The sequence below is a fragment of the Pteropus medius genome, unplaced genomic scaffold (assembly GCF_902729225.1).
Source record: "Pteropus medius unplaced genomic scaffold, Ma_sr-lr_union100, whole genome shotgun sequence".
Taxonomy (NCBI): Eukaryota; Metazoa; Chordata; class Mammalia; order Chiroptera; family Pteropodidae; genus Pteropus; species Pteropus medius.
The window spans coordinates 4,059,417-4,080,126 of NW_024351073.1; the positions used below are offsets into that span (position 1 = coordinate 4,059,417).

At 33.2% G+C, this 20,710-nt stretch overlaps 1 protein-coding gene and 1 pseudogene across 3 annotated transcripts in view; one reads left to right on the plus strand and one right to left on the minus strand.

Moving 5' to 3' along the window:
• Nucleotides 1-20,710, minus strand: part of NIPBL (NIPBL cohesin loading factor) — a 166,339-nt gene that overhangs the window by 137,730 nt on the left and 7,899 nt on the right. The window lies entirely within an intron of this gene.
• Nucleotides 3,836-3,997, plus strand: LOC120586493 (uncharacterized; annotated as a pseudogene).

Sequence of the window (20,710 nt, forward strand, 5' to 3'; positions counted from 1 at the left end):
GAAGTATGTAGGAAGAGCTGGTACAGAAATCAAGTCAAGTGAGGTGTTCACTTAACTGATTTTGTCTGGATTAGAACAAACATCCTAAGACTAAATATTCAAAAGGAATATGTTTGTACTTCTTAAAATTTCAATATTTAAATTAATTTTGAGCCATACCTCGGAAATATAAATGTTACTAAAGTTTATATAGATTCAATTAATGTATGTATACATTTCTAATGTATTTAAGATAAATAAAACACTTTGGGTATTTTTTCAGAACTACATTAGAATTTATATCTCTGAGAAATGTCAAACTAAATGTCCAAGAATAAAGGAATGATTGTATACAGGGTTATAATATACAAATGGTTGATGGATCGTACCCTGGAAAACACTACCTAATGCTCTTTTAAATGTAAATAATATAAATTTTAAAAAAGAAAGAAGAACTCCGAGGAAACCCCCTTTTAAAAATCTCAAGAAAGTTTTAAGTTAAAATAGCATTTAAAAGTAGCTATCATTAAAATTAAAATGGCAAAGCAAAATCTCAAAACCCTATAAGCTCTCTCCACGATATACTTTATAATTGGGCAAATTACTAAACCTCTCTCAAATTCAGTTTACATTTACTATATAGTTTTGAAGGTAACAAATAAAAAATGGATTATGTGAGAAATAGTCAATATAAAACAAGTCACTTCTGGGCACTGAAAGTGATATATAAAATTTCCTACCATTTAACAAGCAGAATTACAGCAACAATGCCCACTGTCCACAGGTTTAAAGACTACCTACACTCAATATTCCTTAAGATGAACTACAAAATATGACAGACATTTACTGCTCACCAAATATTCGTGTGCTCTCCACATGTCCCAGATTCTTATCAATAGGGCAAGGCCATGTCTGGTTCTGGTTAATGGGCTATGAATGGAAGTAACCTGTGTGTCATTTCATGGATGAAATATTTAAGAGCCAATGGAAGGCTCTCCAGCTTTTTCTTTCCCAGTGGTGGTCACTGTGTAGGACTAATGTTCCAGATGTGTAGTTACACAATGTCAGACACCCCATCAGTCTGGCTTCTTGAGCTACGAGGTAGAGCAGATCTCTTCCCTGACAAACTGTTCGATAGGTAGTGTGAGCAAAAATAAATCTTGTCTGTGGAAAGACTGTAGTGTTAACCACCCTAGTCTAATACTGGGTTTATTGATAATAGATTGTTATAATTCTGGTCCACTTACTTGGTTTCAAAGAGAAGAAGCCCACCCATGATAAACCAGTTACTTTACTGTCTTAACTATATCCCATAATCAATGGAGAAAAGCACAAATATGTAATAAATACAATCTTTAACTTTTAATATGCAACCATATTAAAAGTTTAAGAAACTACACTTTTATAAAAACACATTTCGCTTAACTAAAAAACTCTCATAATACAAACCCACATTTCTTTTATACCTTATTTTTGTTTCACCCCTTTCTCTCTAAACATGTACACTTTTTTTGTAAGCTAAACCACTTGAGTTAGTTACATGACACTTAACTCAAAGAAAAAGGACATTCTCCTGCATAATAAATTTTCAGCCTATATTCAAATTTCCCCAGTTATCGCAATAATGTCCTCTAAAGAGGCAATCCAGAATCATTCAATTAATTAAGGGTCACACTGTATTTGGTTATCATGTCTCTTTTAGTCTTCTTTAAACTAGAACAGCTCCTTATCCTATGTTTTTAATCTTTTAAGACACTGATAATTTTGAAGAGTTAATGCCAATTATTTTGCAGTCTTCCTCAATTCGAATTGCTTTTTTCCCTTGTGACTAGATTCAGGTTAAAAGAGATTGTGTTTTTAGAATAAAAAAAATTACAGAAAGTTAACCATAACAAATCTTGGCTAGTGGGAGATCACAGAAATCACCGAAAAAAGGAATGGATTTTTAAAAAATCTACAATACATACTCTCTGGGGCAAACATTAACCACTCTAACTTTGGACCTGCATGCTGATGACTGTCAGTCCTGACCCTTCCTAAACTGCTCTCCTGAGGCTTATGTAACCAACCAACTGCTGGACATCTTCAACAGGCTGTCCTAGAGACAATTCAAATTTAACATGCTCAAACTCATCTCAGCCACAAAATTGAATGCTACTCTTTTCTCTTATGTTCCTTCTCAAATTTAAGTATCAGCACTTCATTCAATCTCTAAAGCCTCGTCAAGATGCTTCCCTCTGCCTTACCCACATCAAATAAGAACAAAAAACACACCAATGTAATCTGTATTTCTTAATCCATTTTCTTCTATCCTACTATACTGCCACTGTTCTAGAATTTTAGAACGTTTTTTACTAGACTCTTGCAATAGCCTAACTGGTCCCATCTTCCAGTTTTACCATCTCTAGATATAGCTTCCTCACTGTATGAGACTAACGTATTTAAAACATAAATGTGATCAAACAATTCACCTCAAAATCTTTCCATGGTTCCCCTTCAAGAACAGAATCAAGTTCAAACTCGGCACTGCCTATAAGGATTTACAAAGTTGACTGCCTATCTATATCTCCAATCGCTTCTTGACTTGCACTTGATGCTTTTTTTCAGTTACAGTGCTTTCCTAACTGGACATCATCTTTATAATTTTTGCTTTTTTCCTTGGTGGCAAAAGACATTCCAAGGAGGTAGAAGAACAATGACATCTCAAGTTCATTAACTTTTTTGTATGTAAATTTAACAATAGTTTGATCAGGAAATATTTGTTTAGCCTCTACATTGTGTGCAACGCATTTCATTAAGTACTGTGAGAAATACAAGTTACATGTATTCTGCTCTAGAAAGAGTTTCCAGTAGAATGCAGTCTTTTAAGATAAACATAATTACAGGTAGGCAGAAAAGTACAAGGATCACAAACAAGATCCAAGAAAGTTCAGAGGAGGGAGAAACTAAACATTTTTATTGGGGTATACTCTCCATGGCTATAAGTACATAACACAAAACTACTTTTGTAAGCACATTTAAGATAATAGTACTAATCCTGACTATCATGTGCTCAGAAGGCATTGCTAAGCATGGAAATGGAATAGGCTGAAGCTGAAAGGAGACTAGTTTCACAGCCTACTGTAATAATCCAAGCATACAGTAATGAGGATATGAACTATGATAAAAACAATAACAACAACAAAGGAATATATGGGAAAGATGTTTTACAGGTGCATCAACAACTGAAGTGAAGACGACATGGGAAGAAAGAAATAGTCAAAGTATGACAAATTTTGAGCATAGGGTGTCCATGATGACAGTGCTGCTTATTGCCCCATTAGTTACTAGATCTTTTTCAAAGTCTTTTTGGGTAGAGATTCAAGAGGAAGCCTTTTCTATTAAGTGCAATTGGGTTGTCTAAAGAAGGAAATGAAAGTAAATGATAGGGGAACCAACTGTGTGCTAGAAGAACAAAGAAAGTATTACTGTCTCTTTCTCAATATTTGAAAATCTTGGTTTTACTTTTTAATTTGTTTAAACAATGAAAAAACACATGTCTCACACATGCACACACACATTTTAATTGCAAAACTAGAATCATACTAATCATACTGTTCTAACTTGCCTTTTCCCCCTTTAATGATATAGTTTGTTAACTTAGCCAGTCTATAGAGCCCTACTTCCTTAAAAAAAAAAAAAAAGATGCACAGTATGTACCATAAACTATTTAACCACTATTTATATTTAGTTAGGTGGGTGGGGTTTTTTGGTATTTTTTTTTGGTTGTTGTTTTTGTTTTGTTTTTTACTTCTATTTATTTATAGTTTGCTATTACCAATAATATTGCAAATGCACATCCTAATGTGAGTATTTTAGCCTTGTGCAGTGGCAGTATCGTAGCCAATGAGATTTATCTGAGGCCTGATTATTGCTAATTGAAACTAAAACGTGCGTTTTATGTTCTCCAAGGTTTCTACAGACTAGATTCCTTGAAGTGGGGTTAATGAGAAATGGGCATGTGCATTCTAAATTTTGACTGACAGAGTAGTGCAAAATTATCCACCAAAAATGTAGCAAGTCCTCTCCTGTACTTCTCTAAGCCATCGATTGTTGGAATGAAAGAAGAAGACCCAAATCCCTCCCATTTGTTTCCCTAATAACACTGAACCCTAATCCTTACCATTCACATCCAGTGTGACGTTTCAATCTAAACACTATAACATGAAATTAACATCAAAAGAATAAAATCTATTTCTGTTTTTAAAATAGCTGCATTCTAACTAAACCAATGCATCCTTAATGGAAGGTGGTACTCATCAACCCACAGATAACTGTGAGGGCATTTTTTGATTAATAACATTTGAAGGCTGCAACTGGCAGTAGTGAGTAGGACACTAAACCACTGAACAGTCCAGCACAATGAGTGTCTTGCCCAAAATGCCAATAGCACTTATTCACCTTTGGTTGGGAAATACAGAACTAGACAATTGAGGTATGCTGCTCAGGTTCGGTTTTAAGAAGTCTGGAAAAGCAGTCAACAAGGTTGAAGTGGGGACACAGTAACAATTTCAGGGTGAGATACACATTAAATAACAGCTCTGTGAAGTATTTGCAATAGTACATATTTCTTTTCCTTTACCTCCTTCCTTAGGTAAGGCTTCAAGTTTCTAAACCTGTATCTATTTACTTCTGAATTTCTCTGCTTAAACTTTTTACTATTGTGGCTTACTGGTACAGTAAGCTCTCCAAGATTTAATGCACATGTTTGGCAGTGGCTGTATTATTTTGGATGCGACCTTGGAGACTAAAAAGAAGCTGAAACCAGAATTTATTTTTTAAAAGATATCCACATTTCTTCAGATATTTCTGAAGTAATAACTTTAATATCTTTCTATTTCTTAAATCGTAATTTCCTTATGGTTCTAATTCTATGTTCCCTATACAGTACCTAGACAACAATTGTACTACATACCAGGTCAGCTTAATAAATGTTAAATAAAAGGCTGGCTTTAATAATAGAAAATTTAAAAGCAAATCTCAATAAAGACTGGTTTCTGATTTAGAAAACTTCTATAGAACACAGTCTAAAGAAGGCCAAAAACAAAAACTAAACATACAGAACATATAAATGAGGTTCATTTACCCAACAGAGGGCTATCATATGTAAAGTTAATTTAGACACAACTGATTTTCTTTTAGTTGAAAACACAGTCCGTGAGAGTAAAGAATTTTTAGGCAAATATAAAAGCATTCTGTAATCACATCCCCTTACACTCAAATTAGGACATTTCAAAAAATTCTCCTTTAGCATGTAAACATTTTACATAGTAGCTGTTGAAGTATGTATAATATTTTTGTATTGTACTGCAATATTAATCTTTGTGTTAATCATATTGCCTTTCAAAAGGTTGCATCATGCCACCATGAATGTATCGGTTTTGCTGTGCCTTGTCAGCACTGGATATTAGTTCTAAAACACTTCTTTTGGAGAAAAGTAGGTACCCTCTTGGCTACATGTAACATGTCTTATCAGAGTTGTTTCAGATTTAAAAAATATTTTTTCAACTGTTCATTTACAATTTGTACTTTTATTTGTGTAAATTATTCTTTGCCCATCTTTCTACTGAAATCTAGATGATTTTCATATGAACTGTCAAGTATTCAGTTATTACCTTTCAGGCTTGTTCTTCAGAGGTGTTTTTGAGAAGTCAAAGGCTTTTTTTCTTATCATAAAGGTAATATATACACATTATCAATATTTTAGATGGCAGATCAAAGAAGTACCTATAATCTTGTCTCCCTAATGTAACTACAATGTTTGGGCATGTTTCCTTATGGTCTTTTCTGAGCAAATGCATTTCAGTTTTAGTCATATTGCTCCCACAATATTTTGTTTTACCTATCGTGGGAAAATGTATATTTCAGAAAACACTTCTGAAAGCTTTAACTTTCACACGGAGTCTTACACAAAGCTTTAATTATTATTTAATTTCAGGTAGCTACTAATTTTATTTTTCGTATCATTTAACTGAGTTTTTCATAATGAACATGTATTACACTTTGCAGGAGTGTCACTAGGGTTAAAAGAGAAAAAGTATAACTAACGAACTCTCCTGCAATTATGAGACCAAGAGCAGAATATAGTTCTTTTTGAATAAAGACATCACAACAACTACAGTTTACCTAGGAAACTTAGTATTCCAAAACCTTGCTACTTTAAGCATGGAACACAGACCAGGAATATCACTCCATCTAGGAGTTTGTTAGAAATGCAGACTCTCAGATCCTACTCCAGATCTACTGAATCACACTGCATTAAAAAAGATGCTCAGTGAGCAGTTCACAGCAGTGCTTCTTAAACTTGGCTACATATATGAATCACCTGGAAAATGTAAACAAGTACATATATACCTTGGGTGCCATTCCTGGAAATACCGATTTCACTGTTAGGAGTAAGGGCTGGGAATCAAGATTTTCAAAGTCACCCTCCAGATGATTTTAATGTGTAGCAAAGTTTGAAAACCATAGCTTCAGAATGCAGACAGGTGGAATTGACATTGCACCAGTCACCACCTTTGCAAAGAAATACACCACAGCTTTTTTAGCACTACTTTAAAACTCATTCATGTTTCTTGAATCAATTTTCCCACATTAAGACGGTACTTATAAAGCTATCATTCTTTCAAAGAACAGGAAGGTCAAGGTTCTAGAAGATATTCAAAATCTAGCATTCTTCAATTTTATGCCCTTTTCTCCTATACTCAGATTGAGAAATCACTAAGTATTAATTGTACTTTCTACTGAAGACTTAGTGAGAAAGATAACTACATTCAGACAAAATAAAAACTCAGGTTACAACAAAGTCAATTAATTGTTTTATTTGATCAATGTGGGTGGTTAATTTCAAGGAAATTTTTACGGGGAAAAGTCAATACATGGTGTTTTGTAAATCAACAATTTTAAGATACTAACAATATGTAAAACAAAATTCAGTTAATAGAAATAATTTTTTTTTAAAGAAAGGAGAAAACATTAGGTCTGAAATTATATTAAAAGATTAAGTAGGAGGCCCATAGGCTTCAGCTTCTAAGATTATTTTAAGAACACTAATGAAGTTATACAATCTTGTAGTGTATAATGGGCACCCGTGAGCCAGGGGTGAGACTCTGATGACTTAAGCCCCGAATCACTTTACCAGTGTAAACAGATTTCCCATGGAGCAAAACCTGGAACTAAATGGAGCAGGATCAGGTAGAACCTTGGTTTCTTGATATCTTACTCTGCCAAAGAAGTAATTTACTGAATAACTTTTAAGTTGTTAGTGGAGATGGAATCAGAGTGGATAGCACACTGAAAACTTTGCAGCCAATAAGATATATTTTCATTGGTTCATTCAATGAACACAGGCAGAAATAATTTTTTAAAAGCTAATGTATTAGTAGTTTGACAGAAAAAGTCAGTCTTAATAAAAAGACTAATAAAGCAACACAATGATTTTAACAAGATGAAAAATTATGCAAACAGCTCCCAAGATTATGCCTAACATAAAATAAATTCTTGTTAGAATTAGTGCTAATAGAGTCACAAAATATAATATTAGTATCACTTGTCATTATTTAAAATTGTTTGGGAGATCTAAAAATGCAGTTCCTTTATATATTTCGTGAATATTTAATCTGTAGAGGTAGACTGACAGTAGCATTTATTTTAGGTTTGCTGTTTCACTCATTTACCTATCATGACACACTATAAATTGATGTAGCCATTGTAGGTTAATATGTTCTAATATAAGGTAAGGCATGACTGTTTTCCCCTCCCCATTAATTGTTTTCAAATTCTTTTTGAAAAATTACAGAAACATTATTTCAAATTTCCCCAACATCTCAGTGAAATTTTGATTGTCAATATATTAAACCAATAAATAATTTACAAGTAGGCATATTCAGAATAGTTTCTTTATTTGCCTTCAAAGGGCTCCTGGTACTTATGCCCTTGTAGTCTCTTCCTCCTGAGTGTGGGATGGAGCTAGTGACCTTTTTCTAACCAAAAGAACACAGCAAAAGTGATGGCATTTCACTTCTTAGGTTATTGCTTCTGTCATTAGTACCCTCTCTTACTCTAAGGGAAATAAGCTGCCATGTTGGGCGCTGCACCACAGTGAGGTCTGTATGAAAAGGAACTTAAGTCTCTAGCCAATAACCAGTGAGAGCCTGTAGCCCACCAACAGCAAAGTGAGTAAGCTTGGAAGCAAATCCTTTGCTAGTTGAGCCTTGTAACAACTGCAGTGTCCACTGATGCCTTGATTGTAGAAAGACTGTATGTAGCCTGGTGAGACACCCAGAGTTTAGCAAGCACCAAACTAAGGTGTACCCAGATTCCTGGCCCACAGGAACTGTGAGATAAAAATGTTTACTGTTTTAAGCTGCTAAATCTTAAAGTAACTAGTTATATAGCAACAGATAACTAATACAGTTTTTGAAAAAGTTCCTAGGAATCATTTAATTTACAGTACCATAGCTCCCTCTTATCCGCAGGGAAAATGTTCCAAGACCCCCAGTAGATGCCTGAAACTGCAGATAGTAACCAAACCCTATATATACTATGTTTTTTCCTATACATACATATGATAAAGTTTAATTTATAAATTAGACACAGTAAGAGATTAACAATTACTAACAAAATGGAATTACAATACACTGTAATAAAAGTTACATAAATGTGTTATCTCGCTCTCAAAATATCTATAGAACTGCACTCATCCTTCTTCTTGTGATGATATAATGATGATAATATATCTACGTGATGAGATCAAGTGAGGTGAATGACGTAGGCGTTGTGACATAGCATTAGGCTACTACTGACCATTTAATAATATGTGAGGAGAATCAAAACGATTATGGATTTCTTTTCCCTTCTTCACAATTTCACAGAGAAGATTCATTCTTATTGTAAATTTTAGCAACCTCAGCATACGATTTCTTTTCCTTCCTTATTAAGTCAAGAACTTTCACCTTTTCACTTAAAGAGAGCAAGCACGTTTATGGCTTCTCTTTGGCATATCTCAATTGCCTGCATTACCACCCTAGAGCTTTGGGGTCATTATTAAGCAAAATAAGGGTTACAGATAGCATGTACATCGTGGATATGCCTGGAGAAAGGGTTGATTCATGTCCTGGGTTGGACAGCATGAGATTTCATCATGCTACTCAGAATAGTATGTAATTTAAAACTTATAAACTGTTTATTTCTGGAATTTTCTATATAATATTTTAAGACCACGGTTGATGGTGGGTAACTGAAACCACAGAAAGAACCACAGGTAAGGGAGAACTGTTGTATATTAATAGATTAATAAAATTCCTTTTGTACAAACTAACATTATAGCATTATCCTATTTATAAGCAATTCTATTCATATTATCTCTACTGAACTTCATAAACAATCCTAAGTGGTGTGTGTAAGAGCAGATATAATTCTGACTTATATCCTGTATTTAAGGATCCTAGCATTTAATCTAATATGTTCCTTTCTATACTTAAATTCTTAAACAACCTGTTCATTCCTAGACATCTGGCTTATCTATGATATATCTTTTATTAAGCTTTTTACTTTCTTAAAAAATTTTTCCCAAAGGATAAGGATGTCAGAGAACTTTCTTAGAAAACCCTAGCAGTAATCTTGAAATGCTATAGTATCTCCTCAATTATTAATATTTCTGAAAGAAATCAGCCTAGAGGAATTATTTTTCATAATCTAAGGAGTAGCCTAAAATCACACAGCAAGTGATATTAAGAGGACAACACTGAAATAATGTACCTCAATACTCACCTACAAGTCTATTTTTAGCTTGTATATATGAATTCATTCAGCTCAAACATTTAGTGAGCACCTGAAATTGTACTTAACATTGAATTTAATTGAGATGAATAAGACAGAGTATACCACTGCTCTCTCTCCTGACCTATCAAGGATTCTCAAGCTAGGGAGAGAAGATAATTACAATATAATAAGTATTATGATGAAAATCAAAGGAAAAAAAATGGGAAGATAGTAGAGAAAGGAACAACAAATCTCCTAAATGAGATAAGAAGGCATCACAGAAAACACGAACTTATGTTGGAATTTAAAGACTTGAATAGTAGGAAGCTGCCAGGTACCCTGCTAGATATAGGGAAAATGGTAGTCCACGGAAAAGGAATAAGTTATGCAATACAAATTAGATTTGTATGGATTCCTTCCAGAAGGTTCATGGCTAAGAGTAATAAATCAGGCTCCTACAACCTGATTTATTCACTTAAGATTATGCCTGGCACTTCTGCAATACTTGAGTCCTATGTTAGGAAATACAAATAAAGTAATAAACATGATATTAAGTTCCTGATCTCAGGGAGCTTAGAGTCTAAACTGAACTTAGGAGGAACATGCATTCATTTTAATTATGCCAATTTTGAAATGCTTATAGGATTTCCCTCTCTTAGTCTTTGGGCGATTCATACTTTTCTAAGCATCAGTTTCCTAACTTGTAAAGTGGGAATAATTTCATATGTATATCTCGAAGGATTGTAGCGGGGATTAAGTAATGTAAGTAAAATATTCAAAACAGTGAGTTCAATAAATATTAGCCATTATTGCTATTCCTATTATTGTCATTTCTAAGAATAAGGCAATTAATTTAAGGGTTTTTAGTGAAGAATTCTTCTGTTTCCTAAATCATAAAGAAGGAACAGAAAATGACTCCTTTCTGTTTAGCTACTTCTAATACAAAAAGTAATAACGCTATTATCAACTAAGGCATTAAGTACCACTAGTCTGTCATAATGCCCCGCCCCCCAAAGGTACTGAATACTACACTTGATCTATCAGCAAAGTCTCTGATGATACAATCTAGGATTGATTTTATTTGAGTACTACCAGGATTTTAAACTGTGTATATGTGTACTTAAGTAATATTCAATAACTGAAGGAGAAAGCCCCAAATCACTTTAGGCCTAAAATATAAAAAATAAGAATTAAAAATAAGAAGCTGATATACACTGGAAGGGACTGTCTGAAGGGCATGAAAAAAGAAACCTACTGTTATTGATGGAAGAGGAAAGAAAAAAAGAGGTATCCTGAAATGAAAAATAAATAATCATAGAAAGGGTAACTCGGGCTTAAAACTGACAAAAGTTCACAAAATCAGGAGCCAAACATGTCTCTGACCTAAGATGTAGGAAGCAATCCTTTGGAGGTAGTCCATTATCAGTTATTTTAAACCTACTTAAAAATTCATTTTTAAAAGGGCACATCATCATCCAGTGTTGGATGATTTCTTTAAGCTAAATTTCTTTCTATGAAATGCTACTGTTCTAAATTCAACAAATCAAACTAAATACAAACATTTTCACTGAATTAGAGATTCCCCAAGAAAGGTATAATATTAAAAGAATGGGCTAATCCTTTGATTTCTAGAAGCAAAGATTTGAGATTTTTCTGAGGTAAAATAAAAATTCAATTAAAAACTCTGCTTTAAATCTTATTTAATAGTTATTTATAATTTAAGGATCCAAGGAATATTATATATAATATTATCAACCTGGTGAAAACTCAAAAGGAGTGGAGAAGCAGTATTAGTACAGCAATTAAGAGTTCAAGACAAGTTTTCAGAATCTAAAAAACTTGGATTCAAATTCTCTTTCCTCCTTTTTCCTCTTGACTTCCTGAGCTTTGTTTCGTCTCATATGAAATGCAAATAATATCTACCCCATGAGATTTTTTCTGGGTATTAAATATGATAATAGATAAAGTATAGAAAGCTTTTTTTGAAATGTTTGTTTTAAAAAGGAGGGCAGGAAGAACTACCCTCCCAGTCATCTTTTTATCTATTACAACACCTGAAAGTGAATGGTAAGAACAACATTAATGAAAATGGAAGCTAAAACTTATTAAATAAGCATCTTTTTAGGGCACTTTTGCACTTGTTTAGTCTTTGATGATCAACAAACACATCATAAGCTAACTAGAGCATACCTGTTCATTTTCCTAATTGCTAGTGAAGCTGGTTCAATTTTAGGTTCAATTCTGACTCAGATTAAAAAACAGAAGTTTGAAGTTGAGGAATAATAATCCATTATCACTGTTTCCTCTTGTTCCTAATCAGTAGATATATTTAAATCATAATACTGTCTGTTAACAAAATACAAGTTATTAATTTTGCCTCCTTGCCTTGTCTCTCTTTTTCTAATTCCCTTTTACCCTCCTTGCCTAATCATTATCTCCACCCGCTTCCACCTGGACAACTCAAGCTTTCCAGATGGATTACTGAAAATCACTTCAATTAAGTGGAAGATGAAGACTTTAGAAATTACTGACCAATAAAATTTGTTTTGCATCCATATGTACACATTGTTAACATTAGCATTTATTTATTCCTGCAACAAACATCTGAGATGACTCTTACTACTGGTAAAGTAAAGCACATTGTTTATGTAATAAACCTCAATTTTTAATCCTATACTACAGCCAGATAGCACTAAATGAAAACTTTGATATAATGTGACCACAACTTTTCTTCTGAGTTGTGTAATGTTATTTCTCATATGTGTACAAGTTTTTTCAAGTCACAAAGGATTGGAAATATAGGAAAAATTCCATCTTGTAATTACTACTGGCACATTGTATTTGGAAGGCTGGAGAAGGGCAGAATGAACCATACTGAAGAACAAACATAAATTGTCCCTAAGCCAAAAAAAGAAAAAAAAAAAGAAGTATGAGTTAGAACTAATAGAGGAGTTCAGCAAGGTTGCAGGGATACATGACCAACCAATACATAAAAATCAATTGTACTTCCATACACAAGCAATGAACAATCTAAAAATGAAATTTAACAACTATTCCATTTACAACATCAAAAAGAATACTTACGAACAAATTTAACAAAAGAATTGCAATAGTTGTACACTGAAAACTACAAAATATTCTCAATAAAAGAAATTAAGACTAAAAAAAGAACATCCATGCTCATGGACTAGAAGACAATATTGTTAAGATGGCGATACTTCCTAAATTGATCTATAGATTCAACATAATCCCTATCAAAATTATAGCTGCCTATTTCACAAAAATGGACAGGGTGATCCTAAAATTCACATGAAAATGCAAGAAATCCAGAATACCAAAACAATCTTGAATGAGAAGTTGGAGGACTCATACTACCCATTTTCGGCTACAGTAATGAAGACAGTGTGGTACTGGCATAGGTAAGACACATAGATGAATGGAATAAAATTCAGAGTACAGAAATACTCTTATATTTACACTCAACTAACTTTTAGCAAGGGTGCCAAGACCATCCAACAAGAAAAGAATAGTCTTTCAACACTTGGTGATAGCACAACCAGAGTCACATGTAGAAGAAATGAAGTTGAATCTCTACCCCAAGTCACATGTAAAAAATTAACATGAAATGAGTCAGAGACTTAAATGTAAGATCCAAAACTAAACATAGCTCTAAATCTTCTTGACCTTGGATTAACAATAGTTCCTTAACCATGACATCAAAAGCACAAGCAACCCAGGAGAAAAATAAATCAGACATCATCAAAATGAAAAGCTTTTGTGCCTCAAAGGACATTATCAAAAAAGTGAAAAAACTCACAGAATGGGAGAAAATATTTGTGAATCAAATACCTGATAAGGGACTTGTATTCAGAATATTCTAAAAACAAAATTTAAGAACAAAAACCAGATAATCCATTTTAAACATGGATAAAAGATTTGAATAAACATTTCTCCAAAGAAGACATATAAATGATCAATAAGCACAGGAAAAGATGCTCAATATCAACAGTCATTAGAAAAATGCAAATAAAAGACAGTGAGATATTGCACACCCACTACTATGTCTATACTCTGTTGACAATAACAAGTATTGGTGAGGATGTGGACAAACTGTAAACCTCCAACACTGTTAATGGAAATGTAAAAATCATGCAGCCACTTTGAAAAAATCTGGCAGTCCTCAAAAAGTTACACATAAGCATATGACCTAGAAATTTCACTCCTATATAGCTATCCAGAGGAACTGAAAACATATGCTCACACAAAAACTTGTAAACAAATGTTTATAGCAGCATTATTCATAGTAGCCAAAAGGTGAAAACCACCTACATATCTATCAACTGACAAAAGTTAGGTGCAATGAGGTACAGCCACAATAGACTATTATTTGGACATAAAGAGGAATGAAGTACTGATACATGCTATGATATGGATGAACAAGTGAAAGAAGCCAGATACAGAAAGGCCACATTGTAGAACTTTACTTATATAAGCTTAAAAAGTCCACAGCAACAGAGGGTAGATTAGTGGTTGCCAAGGGCTGGTGGAAGGGAAACATAAGTGAGTAAGGACTAAAAGGCATGGGATTTCTTTCTTGGGTGTAGAAAATGTTCTGAACAAGTGATAATAGTCGCACAACTTTGTGAGTATACTAAAAACCATTTAATTTTACCACTGTACACTTTAAAAGAGTGAATTTTATGGTTTGTGAAAATGTGAGATGTTTTTTCAAACCTTTTCAAACCAGTTCAGATGAGCCACATAAGTTATCAGTAATCACTTCCCAGGAGCCTACTCCAGGCAAGACACTTTACCAGATACTACAGACCGATCCTACCCTCAAAGAGTTTATAATCTATAAATAATGTGAAAATGAAACGAAATAAACTACAGCTTGATATAAAATAAGAATGTGACAAGTCAATGTATAACATATAACTAATTCCTGTACACAGGTATGTATTAGAAGAGGAAAAGCTCACAAGAACTGAGGCAGAAACAAAGGGCAAAAGTATAAGCTAAAAACAAAACGCTGGTGATTCTGATATGTTAACCCTCCCTTCATCACCACCAAAAAACGTAAAATCTTGACAGAAAGAAAGTAGGATTTGGATAGATGAAGAAAAAAGGAGGTAAAGGCTTTGATTAAAAGGTGTGAAGCAGGAAAATACAAAATGAGTTATCAAAATATAGTGGGTATAACTATATATTGTATATATATCTATACTGTCATATTTAGCAGTACAGTACGCCACCTTTGGACACATAATTAACTTTAAATATTAGAAATGAGTTAAATCAAACTCCTTGTATAGTTATTATTTGGGATACCTCATTTGATCTGGGGTATACAGTCATCAATCAAGCTGAATTATGAAGATGTACTTATATTTCAATACCAGATGAACTTGAGATGATTTGACTACTTTTTATTTCTTACTAAATATTTTCCTTAGTAATAATTCATTATAAATGTCACAAATTAGAAGATTTTCATTTAGGATATACTTAACAAGAATATCTTTTTCATCAAATCACCAACTGGAAAGGTAGCTGTCAACTAATAAAAATAAAAATATTTCCTGAAGACTTATTCTAAATGTATAGCATACTTCTAAGCATTTTACATGTTACTCTTAAGCAATGTGTAGCTAGCATATACAAGACAATGCAATTTAACTTTTGAGTAAATTTTTTAAACATAAATCACCCTTAGGAATAGATTAGTCAGGTCATAATTTTTTATTTTCTTCTAAGTATTGTTGCTAATTTATATTTGATCATTTTACTTCAATTTCCTCACTAATGCTTTTGCCAAATTCATTTATAATATGTGCTACTCTAACTTCTTTCTTTCCTCAATTCTGCTACGTCCTCTCTGGTATCCAACAACTTCCCTCCATTCTTCAGAACTCAACACATCTCTCCATTCTATTTCTATTTTTAATTCTAATTCACTAATAACTGCTCACCGTGGTTCCTTGCTCCTTTACGCCTCACAGATGATGTTTTTATGGAATAAAAAAAAAACAGAGGGATCTTTTAGGCAGCCATATAAAATTTGGGAGGTTGAAAAAAAGTCCTAGTATTGAATGCCTAGAATTCATTGCTGAGCACACAGTAGTCATTCAATTAACTCCTGTAAAATGAATAAAAAGCCTAAAACCACCTAAAATAGAAACTTATAAACTTACATCTCCAGAAAGGATTATGTTTGAAAAAATTCACTTAGGTGATGATATGTCACTTCTTTAATGAAAAAAACTAAACAAAAAAAGTACATTTGCTTAGATGTACTTAGATCCTAGGAAAGCGCTAATTTTCATTTTGACATTCTGATACCTGATCAATTATTGTTGATAAATCAGTTTGAACCTTTATAATTATTTGGGCGTGATACTTTTGAAAAGCTACTGCCATTTTTAATTATTCTAAAAGTAAACCTATAATTATACTTATAGAGATAATCCCCTCATGAGCAAAGTAACATAGTTCTCACTGAAAGATCTCATAATGTTTATGGATTTAATATAAAACTAACTAAAGAAGCGGTGTTCAGATTAAGCTAGATAAACAAATACACCAGGAAGACCTACGGAAGAGCCTTGTACAATAGAAAACAGTCATATGAGAACATTTATTTTGTTATTCTAAGTTCATAGTAATACTGTCAATATACTGGAAAACAAAGCCTCAAAAAAATGGTATTATCTTCTTCTAGTAATTTAAATCAAGCAAGATTAAAAAAAACAAAAACAAAAACAACCACATAATATCTACCATACAGATTGTTTGGCGAGATCTTCCAGGTCAGCCTTGAAAGTAATTTTCAAATAACTATTAGCATTTACAACAATTTGACTGAGCCACTAAATTTCTCAATATCCATCCTGTCCAAAATGGGAAAAGTGATACAGTATTTGGTAGACTGTATTCTTATTCATAGGCAGCCAAAGTCATTTAACATACGTTGGCTTTAAAAGCTATGTGCTAATTCTAATTTGTATATCTATACTAGGACTATAATAAATGAATGTTATCTTGGACATTCTCAGTTGAGGTAATAAAGGAATCCTAGGATTTAGACATGGTTTTAAAGTTAAATTTTATATATCCTTTTAAAAGTCTACATAGATTCAGAAATGTGTTCCTCATGAAAATAACCCTCTAACAGACCAATACATAAGTATATCCTTCGCCAAAGAAAAGCCTAATGTCTTCTGAGCTCCAAGAACCTGAAGCATTTAAACTCCCATATCCACCATACACTTGGATGTCCCATAGGTCGGTTAAGCTCAACATGCCTAAAAGTGTAGTGTAAGCTCCTTCCTTTCTTTCACATCCTCACTGTCCAATTCTTATAACTTTCACCTCCTATATTCCTAATTTAATAAATGGAACTTCCATACTCCAAGGCCCACAAGGATGAAACTTGAGAATCTAGTAGGCATACTTGACTCTTTTCATCCTCCATTACTCAATCTACCTATATATAAACACCAAACTGTATCTCGGATATTTCTTTAATACTTGTTATGGGCTTCCTCCTTCATATTCACACTGTCTTAACTGAGGACCTCATCAATTTCTAAATGGCCTCCCTAGTCTCCTTTTTTCCACCTACTATCTCTAAATCGCTGCTAAAAAATATTCTTCAAATACAAAACACATTAAACAACCTTCTTGGTTCCCCAATACCTTTAAAATAAAACGTAAGCCCCACCCATTTTCTGTCACTCCAATTAGTCCTATATCCCAAAGAAGAAATGTAATTCAAATTCATTTATTCAACTATTGTTTGCCAAGTGCTTCCTACGTGCAAGTCACCACAGAGACTCAGTAATCAGACAGGGTTCTTCCATCAGCCTTTGTAAACTGCCTTTAGATTGATCTCGTTTTCTCAAAAACACAGTAATTTGCACAAGAGGAAAATATAGCACCTATTTCTTTAGTTATAAACTTCAGATATAGTGAAGAAAATGTTTGTTTTTCAAGACAGCATCACATTTTAAGACGTCCTTCATGAAAGAGATATTCAGGTTATTTAAACCAATAACTCTAAGCAGACCCATCTGTTCAAACTGGGGAGTGAAGGGGACAACTTCTTATTCTAAAGAAGAAACACTGGAAGGTTACACAAAGCCACGAGCAATAATTTCCAAACTCACAAACAAGTAATACATATCTGACTCTTGCAATGAAAGCACTTACATGCCTAGCAACTGAATGGTATCACAGCCTACTGCATTTGTTTCTTCAGTTTTGCGTTATCTGTAAGAAAAATGAGTTATTGAAATGAACTTGTTTCACAGTCAATTAAAAAGCTCTTCCTCTACCTTTCCCCTTCTACATTCACATTTTCTTCTCAACTCAGACCGTGCTCCTGAACACATAAAACACACAGTACTGAAATGAATGTACACATCCATGAAGGCTGAGTTAAAACTGTTCTAAGTGATATACTGGGCAGTAAGTCAGAAGCCCTAGATTTTAGATATAATGGAAATATATACAGAAGACGGTCACATTTAGGCTATAAAGCATGAATGTGACTGAAGATCACACTTTAATTTTAAATATCTAAGCCCAAATATATGAGCAAAAAGTATCCTAACACTAAATACATCATTCACAATTACCTCTAAATATCTGTGAAAATGCTAGAAATTATTCCATCTGACAAACTATAGGTACATGCCCACTCTCACAATCAAAATAGAGGAAGGATGGATTCAAGTGATATTCAGGGAGGTATTATGAATGTCAGAACTTTGTGAAGAACTGTACTGGAGTATAAGAGAAGGAACAAACATTATCACTAATTTTTTAGTTTAGGCAACTGAGCTAATGGTGAAAACATTAATCGACTTCACCTTGTTGTAAGAATAGCTTTCTTTTCGGTGAAAGAGGAGAAAGAGTAGGGAAGAAATGAAGGATGAGTTAGGTTTCATACACTTTTGAATTTCTAGTATTTATGGGACATTAGGAGGTACCTGGTAGACAGCTGGATCTGTCTTAGAAGAGAAATATATTCTGGAGATACATTTGTGAGTCATCAGCATACAGGTTCTAAGCATGTAAAAAGTCAAGTGAATAGATGAGATCAATAGGAAGAGAGAACAGAGCAAAGGTTAAAAAAAATCACCTTGGGAATACCAATATTTAAGAAGTGGGCAGAGGAGGAGAAACTAGCAAAAGAGTCTACAAATGGAAGATTGAACACATAGAGGAAGAACAAAAAGAGACTGATATTCCTGAAGCCAAGGGAGAAAGCTGTTTCAAAAGGTAGTGGTGGGGAGAGGGAATGTCAAAATGACCAGAAAATGGCCCTTTTCTCATATGCTCCCACCTTCTTAGAAGAGCACTGCTTCTCTAACTTTAAGCATTAGAAGAGAGGCAATGACTGTTCTTCACTATAACTATGTTCTACTTTTAGTGTAAACAATAAACATTAACCTTCAAACAAAATGTAAACACAATTTTTGGTGAGTTATTATTTTATCATCCCTCATTTCTTGTTCCAATTTCTCTATGCTGTATGTTCAAAAATACATAATGCTACCTACTTTAAATATGATGAAAAATAGGGCAATGTCTAGTTTACCAGCTTTGTAGAGCATCTAACCTAACAAAACAACTAATATAAATAAATGCCACTTAATAATAATGTCGATTACAAGATTTTTGGAGTGCAGGGTAAAAATGAGCAAGTAAAATCATGTTCAAAAATAAAGCAACTGCAAGATTTGAAATATTTAAAGCTATTCAAAGTATTTTTGGCAATAATATCAAAGTTAAAGAGTATACTAAATTTCAAAAATCAGTCACTGACAAACTACTAACATATACAACATCATGGATGAATCTCAAAAGCCTCATTCTAAGTGGAAGAAACCCAACACAGAAGCCTACAAACTGTATGATTTCATTTATATGACATTCAAGCAAAGACAACAGTGCCAGGCCAGGAATTAGATCTGGTTGCCAGGGGCTGGAATAGGTGTAGGAAACTGATTACAAAAGGACAAAAAGGAACTTTTGGGGGTGACAGAAATATTCTGCCTTGATCATGGTAGTGGTTGCAAGATTGCATATGTTTCTCAAAACTCATCATATTGTAAACCTAAAACAGTGAATTGTACTGTGCAAATTATACCTCAATAAACCCTACCTATAAATAAAATTAAGTCATATCACTATTTTAGTTGAAGCATTTTTAATGTTATAATGTATTTCTCATTACAGTTAACTTATCTATATTATTACACATAATATCTAAATTAGCAAACTATAATAAATCAATCTTAAGCATAAAAACAAGAAAGCAGAAACCCTCCATCTTGCAATACACCCTAGTATCTTACTCCCAATTCTACTGCCCAAAGAAGCAAAAGAAAAACCCTTCCTATACTTTACAATGTGCACTAACAGCTAAAGGAAATGTTTTAAACTTTTCTTTGATTTATTTTTATACCAAGTTATGTTATATGTGTATTGTTAGACATATGTAAATAAAATGTTCTTACTCAAAAAGTCTCAAGGATATAATCTATATCCAAGAAAATAATATTTTGAAATTAACACAAAAATATACTTTCTTAGATTTAAAAATCTATCTTTAAGAAATAGCTCATAGATTTAAAAATCTATCTTTAAGAAATAGCTCATATAGCTCAAGTCTAATTAATCAGTTTAACAAAAATGTCCTGAATACCGACAGCACAGGACAAGCACTGTGATGGTGTTACAGACATAAAGATGAAAATAACAGTTTCCTTGCCCTCTTAGAGTTGGTGGTTTAGTATGGCCGACAGACATAGGAACAAATTATTTTATCGAGATACAAGTAAAACACTGACAAATGCTGTGAAATGGAATGACCAGGGAAGCTTTCACAGAAAAAAAGGCCATGATTTCTTTTCCCCCTTAA